Here is an 8,713-nt window from a genome sequence, read left to right on the forward strand (position 1 = left end):
TAGTTATAGTAACTACATTTATGGAGGCATGAACCTACTCGAACAGGTTTACAAGAGCAAAACCACAGCAAGGCTGGTATAAGAAAGTTATCATAACCTATAATTCCATGCTCAATAAATCATTGAAATTTCGTTGGCTTGAAACAGTTGCAAATATGTATATAAGACTTAAAGAAACTTTACATTATTTCTATCGAGATAGTCAAGAAAATAATTTCAGCGCTCATTTGAAGAGCCCAAAACCTGTGGTGAGTAGAAAAAATGTCTATCAAAGCAACAAATTAAAAAAATCCTAGAGAATTTATTTTCTATTATATATTACTACCAACCTTCAGCACACAAGTTCAAGCAAGCTAAACTGCAAACGGTTGGAAGCTGGCACGTTTTCACTGCAGGGTTTCTATTATTGTGATTTGTATGCTGAAACCTCTTACCGTAATGCGGGCATCATGAAGAAACCACAACCTAAAATGACAACAAAATGCACAAGCACACAAACACCGAACAGCGGTGTACAAAAAAAAAAAAAAAAACCAAGAAAGCAGTGGGAAAAGCAAGCAAAAACAACCGATATTGTGTCACAACTTACATACATACATATGTATGTATATGGATAAGCGTGCCCATGAGGCAAAGCCAAAGCCAAAGCCAAAAAGCGCACCAACCAAACACCACAACTCAACGATCCACAGCGATCGTCGTGCCTCCGCTTCAGAGGCCCCTCACCCAAAGCGCGCCACAAAGAACGACAACAAACAAGAAAGAAACCAAAAAAAACACACTCAAGACACGCAGAAAGCGCAGCAAACGGATGGCAGTAGATCGTCACAGCTTTGGGGATCGCACGGGTAATCAACACACACACACACACACACATGCAGCATGAAGTCATACAAAAGTAGTTTTGCTGCTGTTGTTGCGGCAGACGAAGGGCTCGAGGGTATAGCCGTGGCAGGGCCAAGCAATTTTGTACGAAAAATCAAAACAAATAGCCAGAAAATGAGAGAAACGACGATTAATAAAAGCAAATAAAAAAGGTAAAGTGGCACAAATCAACCAAAAAAATACAGCAAAAACAACAAGAACATAAACAAAAAAAAAAAGTAGAAAAACACACGCACTAACAACACAAGTAGCAATCAAAGAACCACAGCAGGGCTAAGGCAAAGAATTAAAATGTACATAGTATGTATAATAACAACAATAAAAACAACTTTAATGTATAGTAGAAGAACGTGAGGAAAAAATTTTAAGAGCTGCACAAAAATAAAAATGGAAAAAATAAATAAATCAAAAGATCAAGTAAGCAAAAAACACAAAAAAAAAACAAAAAACAAATAGGTTGATTTGATGTGTTTGCTTGTACAACGGCTACTTGCATGTATGTATGCATGTGTGTGTGTGTGCGTGTGTTTGTTTCAGTTGGAGTACAAAGAAAGCGGGTTTTGTGCGTCCGCCGCGGCGCAAGTGACTTCGTATCGCGGCAAGTAGGCGGGTAACACCGGTAGCTGGAGCACAATACGACATTAAAAACAACAACAACAACACCAACAACAGGTAAAAACAATAAGAAAAGCACAAGAACAGCATTCATAATCTAGTGGCTGCGCGATCGTTTGTCGATTATGTTGATGAAGAACTGTTTTCCGTCTTGCTGGTAACTAATGCGACTCTAACTCACACACAGCATATAGTTACAAGCACTCACACGTTTACATACATACATACATACATATGTGCGTAGTAAAATGTGGTGTGTAGCGGCCGCTCGTACTCTCTAATTTGTATGCTAGCGGTGTTTCATATTTGCGCTCTCATACATATTTATGGCGACCTTTAATGGCATCGTATAATTTTTCTAACGAACAAAATTTTTTTTTTTTTTTTTGTAACTGTTGTGGTTGTTGTTTCTTTGTAGTTTTTAGGAAAATTGCTGGTGTTTTTAAACTATATACTTATATAGTATATAGCATATGCACATACATATGTTACATGTATAAAAGTGTGCAGCTCCTTTAGCTGAAGTAGGTTTCGTACATATGCATGCATACCTGCTTTTGCATCCACATACCTAAGTACATATGTACATATTTAGATAAATCGTTTGGTAGCACGACATAAAATTAGGTTTATACATAAAAAAAAAATATCAATGTTTTTCAGATAAGCAGGCACGTATACATACTTATATGTACACGTACATATACATATATGTAGGTACATATGATAGAACTTTCGTCAGGCGTATTCGGAGAAATAAAACAAATAAGGGATATTTTGGCTTCCCAAAATTTCCTCTTCATTTCTATATTTGCTGTAGCGAATTAAACCCAGATCTAGTCAACTAATGACAAATTCAGTAAATATTGATTGACATATTAAAAAGACAACTTTTTGAAAAATTTTCCTAAGTTTAAATCAGACTCACGCAGTTTAAGCTCATACATTTAAAAAACTTCAAATAAATCAAATTATTTCCTTTAAACACAATAATATGACATGTATGTACATATGTATGTTGGTAAAAGATAACACCTAATCTTGATAGTTTTAATCTTAAAGCACTTCTACAAGTTTTTAGTTTATTATCTTTTTCCTCTGTTATCGGTCATTTATGGCTTACTTCTATATATGTATGTAAGTATGTGTGTAAGTAGTTTTGTTTAATTCTAATCAGTTTCTGAAAAAACCTACACACATAATATCCATGTAAATACATACATATGTATATAATTTCAGCTAGTAACTTTTTTTTTTTACTTTTCCAAATTGAAGTTTATATTGTTCCAACGACAGAAGAAGACAAAAAAAAGTTAAGTTATAACTTCAGTGTAGAGGAAAATTGGAGATTTGAAAGAAAGTCAATAAAAAGTTAAAATATAAAATCATATATTTGTAGATACATAAAATTTCAGAGATATTGCGAGAAATGTCTATTTGCAACAAGCTGGACAACCAAACGAGGCACTCATCCATATTTCGACGAGTTGAGTAAAAATATTCTACACAAACTAAGCGAAGAGTATATTTTAGTACCTGAGTTGATAAGTTATGAAATGAGTAAAATTTTGTAGAAGAGAAATGTATTTAAACAGAGATTATAACAAATATTTTGAGAGCGTAAAATTTACATAAACTGAGCCACACAAAATTAAGAGAAATTCCACAAAAACTGAGCACATTATTATTTCGAGTGTAAGAGAGTAAACTACACATAAAAAACACACTCAAATGATCTTTCGCTAATTCTTACAGCAGAGAACGTAAATGTTCTTCTAAGTTCTCTGCTTACAGCGCCAACTCTTAGCTTTTCGTGTATAAATGGTTTTTCGAAGAAGCAGTTTTTAAAAACATTAAGCAGCTGATCGGCTCAGCTGTTATTGCTACTTTGATTGCCCTAAGAGAAATACACACATATCATCTATCATCAAAAACGCTCAAATGAACTCTTTTGTTATTATTATACATAATATTTTTACTGTAAGTTGAGCTAATTGCTAATGGAAAACTGAAAGAGAAGTAAATGATCGTGAGCAGAATATACATACATATTTAGCAGCATATAGTTTGAGATGAAAATTAAAATGAGTGCAGCAATTCCGTTATTAATTTCACGGCTTCAAAGATTACACAGTGGTAAATTGTGAAAAGATTTAAAAACATGTTTACTTGATATTTACCTTAATACCTACACATATGTATATGTAAATTTTATATTTGCATCTCTTATGGTATATAAGTTATGTATGTATAACAGCTGATTTAAAATTACAAAAAGCGATCATACGCTGCTCAATCATTGCTCTACTTAGCAGAAGAGTTTTATCCAATTGAAGAGTTCTGAATGCTAGCACTTTGGAGCAAAACACTCACATAAAAGAGTGGTAAAGAGCTTTGAGCTTGATCACTTACTCTTTGAGTGGCTAAAAATAGAGCGGAAATTGTAGTAGCGCTCACTGAGTGATTTTATACAAATGAGTTCGAGCAGTTGAGATAAAGAGCAATACGACACACTCAGCTGATCAGCTGAAAATTTTCGTTGAATTAAATTGTTATACCAGAGAACTTATAAGGGCCCATATACGTTCTCTGGTTATACCATATATAAATATGTATGTATGTATGTATTGCCAAACATATGTATTGCAGTTAACCTGTATATAAGTACAAAGAAAATGCATTGTACATACCTGCAAGAAGAATGAAGAGCTTTAGTTAATAGTAGACTACATATGATGTGATATATTTATAAAATATATATATTATATATATTTTTTTTATAATTAACAAAATGTAGTTACAAAGAGAGCTTTGCACTGAAAAATACTTTAATTAGTAAGAACAAGTACTTTTGAAAGGTAGTGGGTATAGTGGACGAAGTTGAATGTGCAATTTATATGCTTCTTCTTAGATCCTTAGATTCAATGTATGAATGAGGCAACAATTTTTAATACGAATTTTAGAAACCTTGAGACCTGCAAATGTTGAATAAAGAGTATCAATATTCAAAAAATCATGTGAGCATTGTTTTTATAACCTGAACAGGGTATATTAGGTTTGCCATAAACGTTGTAACACCTAGAATGAAATGTCGGCGACCCTACAAAGTATATGAAAATTATACATAAGTATATAATGCTACAGCATGACGAGCTGAGTCGTTTTAGCGAAGTTCAACGGTCTGTCTGTATATGCGCTAGCTAGTTTCTCAGTTTTTAAGATATCAATCTGAGATTTTGCACACGTTATTCTCTCTTCCACGTGCTGCTCATTTGTCAAAATCGACGATATCGAATGACTATAGCATATAGCTGCCATACAAACTGAACGATCGGAATCATATTTTTGTATGGAAAACTTTTTTATTTGACGAGATATTTTCCAAAAATTGGGCAGTTATTATTATACAAGATATCGCTACAAGCTACGAAGAAATTGTTCAGATCGAGCCACTAAAGCATATAGCTGCGATACAAACTGACCGAACAAAATCAAGTTCTTATGAGGAATATTTTGCATTTGTGAAGGATATTATAGCGTTTTTTCCTATTTTTTTTTGTTTGGTTTTTGGAAAAATGTTACGTACTATACTAACAGATTACAGCCCTACTTTTAACACATTTCTATTCTTTCAATTTGGTGCTATTTTTTTAGTGAAAGTGCTTACAAAGAAAACTTATTTTAATAGTATTTTCGTGTTAATGACAATTTCAATAAATTTCCCACAATTTCATGTTAATGTCTATTTTGCAACAGAGTGACATTAGAGCAAAAATTTGGCAGCGCTAAAGGCAGCACGTGTGACATTTGTCAGCATGTATGTAAGTATGTATGTATGTGCGGTTCTATGTGCTATAAAATTGAAAGATTTACAATAAGTTCGCGGCATTTAATTGTTATGTACATATGTATGTGTATGTATGTGAACTTCAAAGAAAATTCATTTACTAATTGATAATGACAGTGTAAAGAAGAAAGCACTAAGTAATACCGCAATGCTTAAGTGATGCAGGTTATAGCTAAAGCCTTGACAGATATTTAGGCCAAAAAGAGCTATTTTCTGCCGGCATTAGGTTTTTTATTAATCATACGCTAAAACGGAAATTTTCTGCACTAGCGAACATTTTCTGAGAAATTATTATTATTTCTTTTTTGGTTTTTTTCAATATACAGCACAGCTTGCCGCAGTTGCATTTTGTAACAGTAAAATGTTGATATATTTCAGCACTTCGAATGCGGTACACAGAAATCAACCTTGAACTATTGTACAACATGAAAAACCGCACAACAACTTCATAGTAATGCCAATAATATAACAAAAACCAACAGCAATGAACGCAGAAACAGTAGCAGCAACAACAATTAGCACATAGTGTGAGTAAAGTGCAGCGACTATAGTGTTTATATTATAATAATATCTAATTTGCAGGCCTAGCTGCAAAAATAAAAACAGTCAAAGCTAACAACAACAACAACAATAACAATGAGAAGCCACTGGCAAAGCCAACATGTCTAGAATATTACAACATGTAATGCATTATTTATAACATAAAATTAAACGCTAATTAAAGAAGAACATGAAACACCAAGCCAAGCAAGAGCCTGAATGCAGGCGCACACGTACACCGTTGAACCAACACACACACACATAACTACGTTAGAGTGCATATGTGCATGTGAATGCATGCATATTCAATGTGCGATTATAGGATATGCGCTCACCTGAAAACCCGCATGTCTAAATGACCGACAGACGCAATCTCGACACACACATACACACATGCATATGCATATATAGTGAATTGCATGCACTTGTCTGTTTATTGGTGAAAACAAACAGTACCTCTATGCTTGGCACTTAATAATATGCATTTATACTCGCAGTCACACACACACACACACATGCATACATATGAACACGCTAGCTTGCTTACCCATTCGCCTGCTTTGGCAACGTTGGCAAAATAAAAACAATGAGAAGAAAAAGAAATAAAATCACACACATCAGAATTGGCAAGTCAGAACGATTAATGTTATGTTATGCAGCACAAATTCGCTTAAACCAACTATAAAATGTTAGTAGAGAAGTTAAACTGACTCTTAGATACTTATATAAAGAAGTAAACGCGGCAGCGACATTTAAGATACTTGAAAGAATTCAACCGGTGGCTTCGAGCTCTTAGAAAACAGAGTCAACATACATATGTACATGTGCCTTGAAATACGCTGAGTTATATATTTGCACCAGAAGAAAGTAGTCAAAGCTGACTAAATAAATTGTTACTATCTAAAATTATTCTCTCTCTCTGGTTCTAAAATTCTATCAAAATAAGAAAAACATTAATTTTGACTGCACTGAAGCTGTAATATGCTGCACAGCTGCATGTTTATGGCATAAAAGGGTACAAAAATATCTCTTTATTGGTTTTGACTAGTCAATTTGTGTGACAGCTATATCGGTGATTGTAGCTCTGCCTTAGATAGTAATCAGTGCCTAATTTCGTGAAGATGCCTTGTCAAATAAAAAAGTTTTCCTTACAAGTGCTCGAGTTTGATCGGTCCGTTTGTACAGCAGTTATATTCCATAGCGGTCCGCCATCGGCAATTCTGCCAAATATCAGCTTCTTAGAGAGAAAATAACGTGTGCAAAATTTCAGATCGATATCTTAAAAGCTGAGGGACTTGTTTGCGTATATAAAGACCGCCAGGCGGCCATGGCTAAATCGACTCAGCTCGTCGCGCTGAATATATGTATCTTGCTTGCTTCGTCGCTTCATCAAAATTGTTTCGGTTCGGAGAGAGAGGCTGTGAAACTGACGAAATCACGCCTTCTTATAATACCATGAGCAACTCAGTGCATAATACGAAGGATTTTATGACACGCAATCAGCTTACAACTCTGAGTAATAAATTCTGCTTATAATTTTATATATTTCTATAGATTCAAAGTGGAATCGAAAACTCCAAAGCGCCTTCGGTAGTACATTTCGAGATACTGTGACTATCCAGCAAACTTTTGGTTTGATTACGTTTCACATGCAAGCCCAACGGTCGTCTTGAAAAGCATTACGACTCAGGATACCTTAAAAGTCTAAGAAAATCGCCACAAATTTGAGCAGAAGCCATTATAATGCAACGAAAACCCTTTCCGGTTCGACGAAAATTTCTTAAAGCATAAGAAATTGTGCGACTCGAACGTGAGATCTGAAGGCAATTTTCTGCACAGATTTTCAGATGCTTGAAATATTCGTAATCGCTTTATCGTGTTCACCTCGACTTTCTTGTTTATATAATTTTTCCGCCAATTTTTACAAACATTTTTCGCACGGCTTAAACGTATGCGATTTAAGGGAAACGCAAGTGAGTAGCGCAATAGTGGCGATGAAATCATACCCATTTGCAGGTTCATAACGTAAAAAAAAAAAAAAAAATTAAATTAAAAACGAATTAAAAGTGGCAACAACAGCAACAAAATGCAAAGCTGTGGCTTTTGTGAACGGTATATGTAATCAAGCAGCAATTGTTTGCATGCATGCGCCAGACTTACGAGAATATCTGTATGTGCTTAATTTCAAATGTAGAATAGAGTTGGCATTCTAGCGGCAGCGTAAAGCCAGCGCGGGCTAGGACCGCCGTCGACTTGACTAACTATAGCCATACAGCCAAGTACAAGCAGGCCAGACATGCTGACGGCATGTCAGCACGCAGCTCGCCGCGGTAGCAAGGCAGCGCGGGCGTTGGAGCGGCCAGACGGCGGTAAAGCTGACAAGCTGACGGGCTGACTAACAGATACCGAGCAACTCGCGGACAAGTGAAGTGTGCAAAGCAACGAGCGTTGGGTGAAGTTAAGGTAGAAGCGTGCATGCAGTAAGGTGTTAGCAGTTGTTTGTATGTGTATGTGTTTTTTTAAGCAGTATAATTAACGGCAAGTAAGCGATTGTGGAGCTTTGAAGCGCTCGTTGCCCTGACGCTGATATGTGGCTGATATTGTTGTTTCTTGCTGCTGCTATTGTAGTTGTTGTTGTAACTGCTATTATCGTTATTAAGCTATGTAGTTGCTTAAATGTATCAATCGATTCGTTTCGAAGGCGGTGTATAATCACCGCGTTAGTTATTATGCACGTTCGGTTCTATATACCCACACATACACATACTTATACATACATACATATATACGAATGTGAGTAGGCGCTCAATCGAACGCGCGATCACT

The 8,713-nt window shown here is 35.3% G+C and overlaps 1 long non-coding RNA gene across 3 annotated transcripts; it reads left to right on the plus strand.

Annotated features, from left to right (window-relative positions):
- The first annotated feature begins 590 nt into the window (after window positions 1-590).
- Window positions 591-6,796, plus strand: LOC106622655 (uncharacterized). Of its 3 annotated transcripts, none has more exons than XR_011397066.1 (3): window positions 591-1,557; window positions 5,726-5,874; window positions 5,930-6,796. It is a non-coding gene; the product is annotated as an uncharacterized lncRNA (long non-coding RNA). The 3 variants fall into 3 exon arrangements; XR_011397067.1 differs by lacking the exon at window positions 591-1,557 and adding an exon at window positions 4,706-5,317; XR_011397065.1 differs by lacking the exon at window positions 591-1,557 and adding an exon at window positions 4,708-5,321.
- The last annotated feature ends 1,917 nt before the right edge of the window (window positions 6,797-8,713 follow it).

This window comes from Bactrocera oleae, chromosome 6 (assembly GCF_042242935.1).
Source record: "Bactrocera oleae isolate idBacOlea1 chromosome 6, idBacOlea1, whole genome shotgun sequence".
In the NCBI taxonomy this organism is placed as follows: domain Eukaryota; kingdom Metazoa; phylum Arthropoda; class Insecta; order Diptera; family Tephritidae; genus Bactrocera; species Bactrocera oleae.